Here is a 12,898-nt window from a genome sequence, read left to right as displayed (position 1 = left end):
ATTTGTACATTGTGTGCCTTTTGTCACCATTCAGTTGTTTGTGTTAGCTCCTCCTGCACTACTTTATCATCTTTGGTGGACTCAGTGATTGCACACACTATGCAAGAATCAGCAAACTTGGTAAACCAAAGGCCATTTACTTTAACCTAAACTGTCAAGGAATATAGTTCAAACAGTTAAGGGTCAAGCACAGATCCCTGGGGTTTGCCAATGGTGGTAAAGTTGATTCACCAAATTTCACATGATGTGTTCTGTCTGTGAGCTAGTTGTTCATCCGTCAACTGACGTAAGGTTTAATCCCCTGCTTGGGGGTTTCCTCAATGATATCTGCATGTTTGATTGTGTCAAATCCCTAGACCAGATCACAATAGGCAGTATCCACTGTCTTACCTTCATACAGGCCTATCATATGGAATCCATGTGCTGTGACAACATCACCGATCAACTATGGTGTGACCCAGCACATACACTTTCCTGATACAGTTAAATACACAGTTCAACAAGCCCTCCACATGGCTTATGTTCCCATACAAAGGTGTACATCAACATGCATTCACCTAAGTTGGGGGGACGGCACCTGAAGCATGCATGTATAGGGACATCCTGACTCTCCTCAACTGTGAGGTAGATGAACATGTCATCTTGGACCTTTTCTATATGTACATTAGTGCACAATGTATACCAACTAGTGTAGCTATGTGCAACAGACCTGTGTGAGTAGTTATTGCTACACCAGGTCCGTTACATCTGATGCATGTCCTCAAAGAGATCATCAAGAGCATACAAGATGACAGCAGTATCATCATGTGGAACTTGGACAGGTCAAGATATTTGACAAAAATTTACACTGAGGTATTCGATCAACACTGTCATATGTGGCCATAAACAGCTATATCACCAAATGAGTAGACCGGTGTATGACATAAGTGGCATCACACTATTTTGAAATGTGTGACATGACATATATCTCAGGTCCAGTGATCAGGTCAATATATCAGGGGTATCTGCTAGGGCCTTTCCTGCCCATTAGTTAAGTGATGGGCATCACAGATGACATACATATGCTGTGTCCAAATAGCTGTCTGAAGGACTGCAGCTTGTGGGCAATCATTGACTCCAACTATGATATTTGTATAATACAGACAGTATCAACACATACCAGAGGCTGCTGCCACTGCCAATGACAACACCTCCATTGATGAGACACATGGAGGGATTTGTTGATTCAGGAAACAGACACACCACCCAAGTATAATGTGGACATCACACCCTATAATCAGACCAGGATGTGCCTGTCTCCTGGGGTAGAGGTTAAGTTGTACATCTACCAGCATATGGTCATAGTGCTGACTACTCCCTTGAATATAACACAACTAGTGGGTATGGGAAGTTCATGCACATCAGAAGTCATAATAACTTCATGGTTCCCAGACTTCTTCACACCAGTAACTGTGTACAATGCACCCTCCTTCATGTACCTCACTACACATCCTCCAGTGATGTGTAACCTAAGTGTACCACCTTTGTTACAATGCGCTGTTGCACACCTTATTGGCCATACCTAGGTATACTTTATGGGGAATATACGTGATATTCTGATGATACAGAACACCAATAGGATCATAGGTGTTTACTAGGCTCACAACCACAAGGGCTTTATTAAGCCTAGGCATGCATCCCAAATCTTTGACAAGTTATGATACCCTTGATAAGTATAAGCAGGGGCTTGGGAGATTAACCATTTTAGGTTGCCTGTGTCCATCAGAGACACAGGTGCCAAACCAGTGATGAATTTCCTGTTCCTTATCCAATTGACCAAGTTGCACTTGAATTGGGTTAGGGAGGAACTCTGCTTCACATGGATGGAGAGCCTGTTCCAGAGATGGGGTAGTCTCTGGGAAGCATATCTGTCTCTTTAGAAGGAACTATTTATATCACAGTTAAGGTTTAAGTCTTTAGAACAGCTAGTTCTGGTGTTGTTTGTTTTACAGATATGCATGAGGTCCATCAGAGTGGGGTCTGACAATGCCCCATATTCCTGGCAAAGATGTTTCATCAAAAACCTGTAGGAGACAGAATACAGGGATAGGGATTTGAGGTGGTCTGCACAGGCCATTTTATGTATGCCCTGTATTCTTTTAGTGAGTAACCTTTGTGGATATTCCAGTTGTTGGATATGCCTGGTTAGGTACATACCAAAGGGGGCATTGCACTGAATGATAGGTCTGATGAATGCCATACCTTTGTTTATATGTTGTGCAATACAAATAATTTCCTCACTACTGTAGACACTGTCTATGTGTGTTCCTAAGTCCCTGACTACTGGGTCAACTCTAAGGGATGTGTTGTCAATATGACAGTTAACATGGCTGGATGACTTCATGAAGGATACTATTGTGCATTTCTTAGCATTTAGTTTTATTCAAGGGCTCTGACACCAGTTGCTTGTCTGTGTTAGCCCTTCCTGGAGGACATTTGTGTCAGCGTGGGATTTAATGACAGCTCATAATTTGCAATCAGCTGCAAATTTAGTCAACCAGAGACCACTGACATTGGCTTTGACTTCAGAGAACTAAATGCCAAAAAACAACAGTCCAAGGACCAATACCTGAGGGACTCCACTTGTGACTGGCCTCTTTGTAGAGGTGGACGTCCCAGTTTTAACTTCCTGGGTTCTGTCTATGAGACAGTTGACTATCAATCAAGTGACATACAGGTTTGTATCTAACATCTTGAGTTTGTCAACAATGCCTGAGTGGGGTATTGTGTCAAATGCCTTGTCCATGTCAATGTAGGCAGTGTGAACCTTTTTGCCCTCATCCATCACTTTGGTGACCTTCTCAAAGAAGTCCACCAGGTTAAATAGGCATGACCTGCCTTTGATGAAACCAAACTGGGTTGGGTTCAGTGTCTGGAGGTTTACTATATCACTATTGATCATTTCCATGATAATTTTTTCGATGGCATTACATACAAGACTAGTGAGACTTATGGTTATGTAGTTTCCAGGGTCTGTAGATGGACCTCCTTTGTGCAGAAGGATGACTGTTCTCCATTCATGAGGCATGAAGCATGTTTAGAGGCTACAGTTAAATAGTAATTGCAGAGGTCCTGATAGGTCATGTTTCATGCTATTTAGAAGGCATCTTTGGATATTGCCTGTGTCCATTTTTGCCAGGTTCTTGGCCTTAGAAAGTTGTTACACCAGATGCATGTGTGCTACCTGTTCAGCTTATGCACCCACAGCATAAATATGTGTTTGACATCATTAACAGCATGTATATCATTTATGACAGTGTGGATTGTGCTATAGATATATGGCATGCACATAAGGCAACTATTGTGTATTGCCCATACTGTCATATACAGGTATAGCAGTGTCCTCCCTAACACCTTCTGCAGATATTACAGTTCCAGGACAGTATGTGTGTGTGTGTGTGTGTGTGTGTGTGTGTGTGTGTGTGTGTGTGTGTGTGTGTGTGTGTGTGTGTGTGTGTGTGTGTGTGTGTGTGTGTGTGTGTGTGTGTGTGTGTGTGTGTGTGTGTGTGGTTACCCTCATAGAGCGTAGATTTATCACAATAGTTGTCAAGTGTGTGTGTGCAGGCTGATCTGTTATCACTCCACATCACATATGTCACAGGGATGTGATTAGTGATGGTATTATTCAGATATTGTCAATGACTGTGGTTGGTTCTTGTAATTTTTGCCATGATTCTTTACCTGTAGCCACCTTGCTGTAAACCTCTGCTGACAGTACGCTCATATTTAGGTATAATAGTTTGCACAGCTTCCCTGTGTACCCCAATTCTATGTCAGATCCTTGATAGATGTCCTCTGCATTATTCATATAAGGATACTTTTCTCCCGCACACATTCTCCCATTGTTATGTCACCTTGTGTGGCAGTCACAGACAATACATTTTCACAGTGCAGGCCATATTGTAACATACGGATACATGCTTGATGTTGCTGCTATAACCATCTTCCATTGACATGCCTCATCTGCTGTACATGAGGGATTTCCACCTGTCCTCTTTCCCCTGTGTTCATTCTTACAATTCATCTGTGTGTCCCTATTCAATACACGCACTTCCCCCGAGTGATCATTATACATGGCAGTCCCATGTCCTGTTACAGATCATTAACACAGCTTCGGTACAGAATGGCAGGGATGGGATATCACAATACTCGACAGTAGGTACACTGTCCTGTACGATGTTTCATATATTCCCAGATGTCCTGATGTTTTCCTTATCAAATATGTGGCTTTCTGCCATATCACTGGAATGGTATTTGGACTTGATGTGATTGAATCATACATACATGTGAGTGCATACCTCTCAAATGTCTTGATCTGTGTAGAATGTGCAGTTTTTTGTCTCATATTATGATCTTTTCCTCATAACATTTTTTCCTGGCACATCATTGGCATGTTATTGCAGAGTGGAGCTAGAAAATGATGGTTGACATTTGAGTTTCAAACGTCATGCTTTTCTGAAAGTTTTTGCTAATGTACAACTTATATATACTATCACCTTCCTAAGTTTGGAAGTATAAAGTGCAATATTAAACATCTGTCCCTATTGCTGGCACTTTGTCAACTAATTTCTATGGCTTTGTCCACATTTCTCATTCTAAGAGGTTGGGAGGGTTATATTCTAACATATTCCCATGTGACATCTATGTCAAATATGTCCCTATTACTAGTTATTTGTCTTCTAATTAAGTTGGCCTTCTTTGCAGACATGTTGCACTAACAGAATTGCAGCTATTTGTAAAGCCTTGGTAATCATTGTGGCATTCTGCACAAATCACAATGACAACCACAAAACTTGGAAAAGACAAAGGAAAATAGGAGTCCACAGATGCCAAAAAACAGTTCCACAAATGTTTTAATGGTAAGCGCTTTCATGCACGACAAATACATGCACTTCTTCTGACATTTAAACTAACAAATAGTAAGACTTTAAATCACATTAATTAATGAATGAATGACGTTACAAAAACATCAGCACCCTTAAACAATTAATTAAATAATTAAACCTACTCCAAATAAATAAAATAAAATAAAAGAAGTATAATACCAAAAACATAACTAAAAATTTAGAAAGGATATTGTCCTATTACTTTAAATTCAACACTAATATTTTTTTATTTTTAATATATTTTTTAAAAATATTTATTAAAAATATTTGTTAAAATAATCCTACACTCTCGCATACATCAACAAGAAAACATAATCTTTATGCAATATGTATAATATATTTTAAACGTATAGGTCATAACCAATGCATTCACTATGCATTGACATAAATATAAAAAGTATGTATATACACATATCACTACATACAAAGATATGACTATCAATGTTCCAAAGCTCTTAATCTAAGCAAGCATTTGATGGAACAGATATCATTAATTCCTGGGTATACATATGCATTAGTACGTAATTGCCATAACAATTCTTGTTCCTCTAATCTGAGTTGCCAGGGACCTCCCCTGGGGTTCTTAGGGACACTTTGCACCACCACAAATGAAAAACTGTGTGTATTAAACTCAATAATATGCCTAGCCAATGCGTTTGTCTGGACGCATCTGGATATAGCATATAAATGTTCGTATATGCGTTGTTTGAGTTGGCGTTCAGTTTTACCCAAATAAAATACAGGGCACGATACACATTTAGCCATATAAACAATCCCCTGACTTTCACAGAATTGTTTTTTGGCATCTGTGGACTCCTATTTTCATTCTGCACAAATCCACACACCACATGTGCTCTTCTTTACACAAAATTGCTATCCACATTCACTTACAAGGTTTTACAGCCAGCAACACTGTTGTGAGCCGTGAAACCTAGCTGAGGCTCACTACGCTTCTTTAATATGCATTGCTCATTGATGCACACTACACACTGTCACGCTAAAAAGTAAACTCCTTGTAGCCTCTGCGCGAAGCTTACACAGAGTTTATTGAATCCACTGGTTCATTTATATCTTGAGTACAATAGTAACCTCTTACAAGCAATTTGTTGTTATTTTTACATTGCTTTATGTCATCCCATTCTGAATGGATTCATACATTTTATTCATTCCTATGCCTCTCTTCCATTAGCTGGCTAAGATGGCTCTCTGTCTTCCTATGTGAGGAAATATTCTCATCTAGAATGCAAATACTGTCAGTACATCAGTGGTGATACCAGACTAAGGAAAAATATTTGAAAGTTGTTTTTCTTTTTTTCCCTCTCTTTATGTCCAAGTACTAATATATTTGGCCTTCAAAATGTCCACAGCTTCCGGACCTTTTTCATTGTAAATGTAAAAAAGGAGATGAAAGGAAGCTAAAAGCACAAATCTATTTAAACTCTTGCATCCGTTTGCTAACAGTAATCCCAGCCCCTTTCAAAGAAGCAGTTGATTAGAACTGCAAAAAGCAAGCAGACATTAAAATATAGGTATACCCTGAGATCCTGGGTATTGGTAGTCTGTTGTTCCTGACTGTTGTAATTAAGCCCTTTCTTTTAAAGCTGGCAGAACTGATATAGTAAGGTTTGCTGCAGGAAAACAAAACTAACACAAATTTATGTAAAGTTTTCACCAGAATTAAATGATTTAATTGTTCCTGAGGAGGGTAATGGAAGAACTGAAATGTATAAATATATGACTGTTTTTTTTTTCTGTCTTATCTTTCCTTAGAAGATACTGAGGAGACCAGTCCCCTGTATGTTTACTGTCTGCAATTTCTGTCTGTTATCTTCTAAGAACTTAATAGTAAAGATTCAGTACTCATTAAGTAGAGGTAGTTAGAATAATGTATCATGCTTAAAGGTTTTCATTAAATATCCTTGTTTAACTGTTCCTTTGATATTAGATGTGCACTTTCTCATTCATTTTCATATTTAACTTGTAACTGCACTGTCTGCCTGTCTTGTTGTTTATTTATTCACTTAAACTCTTATGGCAGGTCTTTTTATTATATATGTATTATGACTATTTATTACCTAAATAGTTTATCATTAACCACTGCAGGATAACCAAACTGACTCCCATATCTATTTAAGTAGAATATTTGAGCCTACTATCAGTAAAAATATTAAGGCATTAATTGTTATAGCAATAACCCACGCCTGGGTGTGGGTAATGCTAAATTTACCCACGGTTGGCGTGGTTTGGTCCCGGGAAGCCCGAGGACCAAACAAAGCCAACCGTGGGTAAATTTAGCATTACCCACACCCAGAAGTGGTTATTGCTATTATATGACATTATTTAAGAAAAGAAACTATTACTTTTCTTAAATAATGGCATAGTATAATGCCTGTTTACTGCCATTCCGCAGATGTCTGGCATCCGCGGCAGTTCTGATGTACTGCGCGCCTGCGCAGTACATCAGAGCTGTGGGCAAGCAATGGAGAAAGCAAGATCTCCGTTGCTTTTTAGTAGCTATGTTAATTGAGTTTAACATAGCGAGGCAGTTTTAAAATAAGCAACGGACATCTCCGTTGCTTATTTTAAAACTGTCTCGCTATGTTAAACTCATTTAACATAGCGAACACTAAAAAAGCAACGGAGATCTTGCTTTCTCCGTTGCTTTTTTTTAAAACACTGTCTCGCTATGTTAAATGGGTTTACCATAGCGAGACAGCTTTAAAATAAGCAAAGGAGATCTCCGTTACTTATTTTAAAGCTGTCTCTATGTTAAACCCATTTAACATAGCGAGACAGTGTTTTAAAAAACCAAGTTATACTAATGGAAAAAAGTCCAGGCGACCGGACCTTTTTCCATTAGTATAACTCGATTTACAACGGGCATGCTGGCCAATCAGCGTGCACGTTTTGGGGGGATCATGGTATAATAAATGTTAACTAGATGTCCCTGGTAAATCAGGATGATGGTAATTCTAGAGTGCCAGGATGAAAGTCTAGGGCAACTTGAGTATTCTACCAGTCTTCCCTTGGAATTGTGGGTATGAAAATAATGACTTATAGGAAAGGCAGATACTGTGTGTAAGGGGACCTGAAAATAACACTGCAGTTCACAGAGATTATGGGGCGAGAAAGAGGACTACGGGTGCCAGACAAAAGACTTTGCTCTGTAAGTGGCCTACATCCATTTCAATATGAGGGTGGATGTTGAAAACTCATACTCAAGAGATCAGTATATATTCTCTTGTTGTTCTTGGAACCATGCTGCAATTTGAACTTACTGTTGAGTTAAACTTGTGTGCGCTGTTTTCCTTTTATATAAACCTTCTGGATACCAGTGTTTTGATTAAGAGATCACCCTCCATCATACTTATTGGCAGTGCATGCCACCATTCATTACAAATTTGGTAGTATTGGTGGAATTTTAATCCCATCTGTGTCACATGTCTTCATACCCTCCATGAAATGTTTTGGCTCTAAGTTTCAAATATTTACAACAAGGCTGACATTGCCGTCACCTTGGAATGAAAGATATAGGATTTAATTTACCTTTTACTGATTTGTAAGGAAATAGTTTCTCTTCATGATGCTTGTTCATTTTGTGCTCACGTTCAGTTACATTGATCTGGTTTCATTTGGTCAACTGATCATTCCTGTACCTAAGGGGTGAACCCTTCTATGTATTTCTCTGTCTAAGGTGTGAGCCTGTCTATGTATTCTTATGACTAAGGAGTTATCCCAGCTAAGTATTCCTGGGAAAAAGGTATGAGCCTAGCTCTATATTACTGTGATGAAGAGGTGAGACCAGCTATGGATTCTTGCAACTAACCAGTGGCACAAATTATGTATTCCTGTGACTAAGGGGTGAGTTTTATACTCCTGGGAGTTACGGGTGAGTCCTTTGAGACACTGACTCTTGTCCTGACTTACTATAGTACTTATTGGGCTATGTCTGCTCTCCCTAGAACAAAATTCAGAATTTAAGGATAGAATCCTTATATTTGCAGCAATAATTGCCTTCAGAGTTGATTGTAGGAAAATGTTGCCTTTTGTGTGAATGGCTTGTGAATTAGTGAATTTTTGTTTTGGTGTTAACATATTAAAATAAAAATGGTTATCAAAGACATGCTATTATCAACAGTGTTACAAAGGGTACTTGTTCTGTACCAGTATGAGAACACTAGACATGAGGAAGAGGTTTTCGACAGCACTAATGAGATGTTTTTATGTGTTACCATGTGACTTTATAAAAATAAACAGGCCATATCTGGCTTTTCCAATAGTTTTGTGAATATTTTAATGTAGCTTAAATGGCTCAGTAGCTTACTGTTGGTTGAGATGTTTTTAGATCTTATTATATCAGTTTAGTTTTCAGCCAAGAGTGCTCCATTCCTCTCAATTGTTTGAGTTATATATTGAGGTACTGTTAGAAATCACCAGGAATGAATCATAAGTGAGAAATAGTTACTGAGGAAAGTCAGTCTAAGATAACTTTTAAACAATATGACATTCTTTTGACTCTTATTTTTCCAATTATTTTAATACCTGCAGTTTGGAAGTAGACAGTCTCATTCAGAGAGTTTACTCACTATATACCCTGAATTCTGGAAAGAGCTGAAAGCTCTTGGTACATTACTGGTCCAGTTTAGAGCACTGTAGTTCTGTTCCCATTAGGTAGTTCAGAATTTTTACATTAAATTTTTATACACAGATTCCAAAGCAAAAACATTAACATACATGTTGAAATTGTGTTCTCAAATTGAGTCTTTGGTGCAATTCATTTTACTTATTTTTCCCTTACTATACATAAGGGAGTCTCAATGAAACAACAACTGGTGCGTAGGATATTACATGTATTTCAAATATTGGACCTTCCATTTCTGAATGTGGATATTAGAATATGGAAAGGTTAGAATAGAAAGCATATTGCTAGAGAAAAGTCAAACAAAATTTCTGTAATGAAGAACTTGTTGCTTTCTGTTTAAAATATTCTGCAAGTTGTTTAATCTGGTTCTCTGTTCAGTGAACTAGTGTAAGCATTTCTTGTATATTTAGGCTACCCAGTACGCCTGTTGCTTGTGTTTTGGTTTGTTTTATATCTTTCAGCACTATTTAATGTTAAGTTATACCCACTATGTGCATCTGTAAATTCTTTTTGTTGACCAATGTCTTCAATGTGCATGTGCACACCTTTTAGCTACCATTTCCACTGAATTGGGTAGCTAGCAGGCTTCTGTTTAATCTTTATTGCCATGGTCATTAATAATACCTGGAGAGTTATACAGCAAAACAAGAAGTCAGAAGCAAATTACTCCTCTGGCCAACTTTTGACTTTGTAGTGTTATAGAAAGTACTTAAATTTTGTTTTGTGCTTATACTGCACTAATATACTGACATGTACAATAATAAACTGAAAGGACATGAGCTCCCATTGTCTAAAGGGTAATTCATAAGTTCATAGGTACATACTAGGCTACTGATTTGTAAGGATCTTAAGAAGCTTAACGTTGCATTCCAGTAGTAATTATTAGCCCTTATAATTTGCAATCAAAGTGGGCTAATTACATTTTCTTTTTTCTATGATGGCTAGTGGTGCTAAACCAGCAGTTAATTTGTGGTTACCCACCCATTCATTCAAATTATATTTGAAAAGAGTGAGAGAAGTCCTCTCCTTTATATGGAATGGAAGGCAGTTCAATAGAAGTATTATACTAGGGATATGTACATGCGAAAGATACTGAGGTCCCATGACTGGGTGTTAACGATATCACTGGATTTGCAATTGTGTAATATGTCTGACAGAATAGGGCTTGCCTAAGGGTCTATATGCAGTCAGAGGTCACTTCTCAATAGTCTGTATGATACAAAGATGTCCATTTAAAGGATTATGGTGTATTCTGAGGAGTTTATAATGGCACTGAGTTTGCAATCATCTACAAACATGATAGCTACATACCTTTAACAAGAGCTTTGACATACAAAAAGTGAATGCCGAAAAGGATTTGCCATTTTAATACCCATTGAGTTACATAGGGGTTAACATTTACCTGAGATAGTTTATCTAAGATACCTGAGTGTGGGATAGCATCAAGCACATTTATGTGGTGTAGATATGCTGTGTGCATTGATTGGTCTTCATCCAATACCTCAGTGACTTTTTCAAAGAAGTTGACCAGACTGAGTAGGCAGGACCTGTACTTGAATCTGAACTGGACTGGGTTAAGAGTTTGTGGATTATCTATATATTCGTTTTATTAGTTCCATAATGATACTTTATGTAGCCTTACAAATGAGTGGGTCATGCTTATGGGTCTATATATATATATATATATAGGTCCATTGAAGTCCCACCTTTGTGCAAGGGAAATGATCTTTGTTGTCCTCCATTCATCCTGCATAATAAAGTCAGGTTTATATCAGTCCATCAAAACGGCTGAATATCGAATACCAGATGTTTGAACTGTAAAGTTCGAACACTGGTAGTCATGAAGCCACGGCCCACTGAATTCTTACCCAGGGAAAGAATTTGGTGGGCCATTTCTGTGGCTTCATGAGTATCAGGACTGTGGTGGGATGTTACGGGTCAGATTCAGGTAAGTGTGCGATTATGTGAATGTTAGGGTTAGGGCACGGATTAGGTGAGTTAGGGTTAGGGCACGGGTGAGGTGAGTGTGCGATAGTAAAAGACTTTAGGGTTATGGTGGGATAAGTGAGTTAGGGTTAGAGCGTGGGTCAGGTGAGTGTGCAATAGTGACGGACCTTAGGGTTAGGGTTTGGGTTAAGGTAAGTGGATAGGTAGTAGTGTATGTACAGTTTAGTGTAGGGTTAGATGCAGGATTTTGAGTGTATGTGTGTGGATTGATGTTATTTTGGTGAGTTTCTGTTGCGTGTGTGTTTCTTGGACAGCGATTTTTTTCCCTGGGAAAACAATCGCTGTTTTAAGACTTCAATGTTTTTGCACTTCGTGGTTTGAAGTTCAAACATATGGTGTTCAAACTTCAGACGTTTCGATGAACTGATATAGACCCAATAAAGTCTACTTTGAGACTAATACTAAATAGCATGTGTACTGGGTTTGAAATGTCCTATTTCAAGTTAACCCATAGGCAATCTGGTATGTTATCTAGCTCCCAAAATGTAGTTTTACTGGTGTTAGCGTCTTGACAACTTGTTCTTTAGAGATATAAGAAGGGGGTGTAGATACAGGTATTTATTCTGAGAATTTTGGAGAGGAAGGGTGGAGAAGTTAGATCTAAAATTGTGTGCTTGTAGATTTGCTATGGCCTTTCTAACAGAGTATGTGATATCATTGATATTAGCTCTGTGCAGTGGTGTGCATTGTTTGAGATTTTAATATAGTTATAGAAGCCTTTGTGGTTATATTTCATCTGGGAGGCTATTTGTACCTCATATCAGGTTTGGGTTGATTTGTTCAGCATCAAGAGTTCCTTGCTTTGTTTAGCAAGAGCATTTTGACTTCTATGAGAGTTAGATTTATTTTTGCATGCAATATTTTTTTTTTCTTTTATTATACAGCCTGTTCCACAATAGGGTTAGTTTTGAATTTGGCATTGTATTAGATTCTGAGAATGGGGCAGCTACATCTGTGCGATTAATTGCATATGCATAGTATTTGAAAATAAAAGATTCTTCATAAGCAGTAGGATCATCAAGGTTGGTGGCGCTTTTGAATTTAGCCAGATCATCACTCAGTTTTAGTAGATTAGGTTTTGAATAGTTTCTGAATACTAAGGTAGTGGATGATGTTTCAGGCTTCATTCTTAAGATGAATTTGAGAGAGCTGTGATCCAATCTGACTAGGGCAGACATTTAAGGTGGTGGGGAGCAGAACTATCCCATATTGTTAAGGACAAATTCAAGATTTTAATGCCCCTGGTCGGAGATGTGGACTAAGTGTTCCAGAGAGTTTGTATTGATGATGTTCAGAAATCTCTGGACATGCATGTTTGAGGACA

Source organism: Protopterus annectens, chromosome 3.part0, assembly GCF_019279795.1.
Source record: "Protopterus annectens isolate FY-2018-M chromosome 3.part0, PAN1.0, whole genome shotgun sequence".
NCBI lineage: Eukaryota > Metazoa > Chordata > Ceratodontiformes > Protopteridae > Protopterus > Protopterus annectens.
The sequence above is the reverse complement of the archived record's forward strand: the minus strand, read 5'-3'. Positions refer to the sequence as shown.